This window comes from Salvia miltiorrhiza, chromosome 3 (assembly GCF_028751815.1).
Source record: "Salvia miltiorrhiza cultivar Shanhuang (shh) chromosome 3, IMPLAD_Smil_shh, whole genome shotgun sequence".
Taxonomy (NCBI): domain Eukaryota; kingdom Viridiplantae; phylum Streptophyta; class Magnoliopsida; order Lamiales; family Lamiaceae; genus Salvia; species Salvia miltiorrhiza.
In genome coordinates, this window is record NC_080389.1 from 55,411,175 (window position 1) to 55,413,146 (window position 1,972).

Sequence of the window (1,972 nt, forward strand, 5' to 3'; positions counted from 1 at the left end):
AGGTGAGAAGAAGGACTTTATCATCGGGTGCAAACTCCCGTTTGTGCATCATCTCGTCATTAGCACTTGTTGTCCTATCCTTATAGAGGCTTGACTTCTCAAATGCGTGATACTCATCTAACTCATTGAGTTGGAGTACACGGTCTTGCCCCATTGGATGTATCTCATTCTCACCAAAGAATGCATACTTCAAGTGTGTGGGGAGAAGCTTCAACTCCAAGCTTGGAGATTTCTCCTCTCCATTTTCTTTCTTCAATTTTTCTTTCAAGTTGATGCAAGGTTCGATCACTTGCATCATTTTGCATTCCTCCATTTTCATTCTTTCTTCCTCATCTTTGTGCTTGGGAGCTTTGTGGATTGAGAATGTAACACTCTCATCATTCACTCTCAATGTGAGCTTGCCCTTTGCAACATCAATTAGGGCCCTCCCCGTCGCCAAGAATGGATGTCCAAGGATCAAAGGTACATCCTTGTCCTCAACCATATCCAACACCACAAAATCCACCGGAAAAATGAATTTGTCAACCCTCACCAAGACATCCTCCACTAACCCTTTAGGATATGAAACGGAACGATCCGTCATTTGCAAAGCAATCGTGGTTGGCTTAATGGTTCCTATTTCAAGCTTGTTGAAGATGGAGAGAGGCATCAAATTTATGCTTGCTCCCAAATCACACAAGGCCTTTCCAAAACGACCATTTCCAACATCACATGGGATAGTAAAGCTCCCGGGATCCTTGATCTTGATAGGTAGCTTCTTTTGAAGAACGGCACAACATTCTTCGGTGAGGTTGACCGTTTCAAATTCTTCCAATTTCTTCTTCTTGGATAGAACTTCCTTGAGAAATTTTGCATACTTGGGCATTTGTTGCAAAGCTTCAACAAGGGGGATATTGATATTCACCTTCCGAAAGATTTCAAGGAATTTGGAGAACTCACTCTCCACATTCTTCTTGGGAAGCCTTTGAGGGAAGGGGATTGGTGGGCAATAAGGAGGTGGAGCTTTGTACACTTCCTTCTTCTTTTCTTTATCATTTTGCATTTTTGAAGAAATGCCTCCATCATTGCTCTTCTCTATTTCAACCATGTCCTCCTCTCCCAAGCACATCTTGGACTCTTCAAAGGTTGTTTCACCTAGTATGTTAATAGCTTTGCAATGCTCTTTAGGGTTTACAATTGTGTTGCTTGGAAATTGCCCTTGTTGGCGTTGATTGCTTAAGGATTCGGCAATTTGCCCCACTTTCATCTCAAGCATTTTCAATTGGGTCGCTTGAGCCTCCAACCTTTCATCGGTTCTTGTCATGTGGGCTTGAGTGGCCGTCATGAATTTCATTAAAATTTCTTCAAGGTTGAGTTTCTTATCTTCCTTGATCATACCATCGCTTACCGCAAATCCGGGTGGTGGTTGCAAGAAGTTGTTGGGATTACCATAGGCAAGATTTGGGTGACGATTTGTTTGAAATCCTTGATTGTATTGCCCTTGCCCTTGATACCCTCCTTGGTGTTGAGGATGAAAGTTTCCAAAGCCTCGATTATTGTTAATGTAGTTCACATCCTCAATATTGGTTCGTTCCTCCACTATAAGCTCCGGCTTTGATGTGGACATAGCATCAATTTTGCTATTTATAGCGGTCAATTGAGCCGTCAAAAGAGCTATCGGATCCGAGCTTGTTGTAGCCGCCACCTTCTTCAAAATAGTCCTCTCCCCCGAAAATTGGTAGCTATTTGCGGCTAAATTCTCAATGATGTGGGTGGCCTCCTCGTGGCTCTTCTCCAACAATGCTCCATTGGCCGATGCATTCATGTCTCTTTGCATCTCACCACTACACCCGGTATAGAATGAGCAAATAATGGTGTTTTGATCCAAACCATGGTTGGGACACTTCCTTATCATCTCTTTGAATCTCTCCCAAGCTTCATAGAAGGTCTCTCCATCGAATTGATGAAATTGGACAATGTCCTTCTTCATCTT

The 1,972-nt window shown here is 42.8% G+C and overlaps 1 non-coding gene across 1 annotated transcript; it reads left to right on the plus strand.

Annotated features, from left to right (window-relative positions):
* Positions 1–1,865: 1,865 nt before the first annotated feature.
* On the plus strand, positions 1,866–1,972 carry LOC131019210 (small nucleolar RNA R71). Its single transcript, XR_009100132.1, has one exon. It is a non-coding gene; the product is annotated as a small nucleolar RNA R71 (small nucleolar RNA).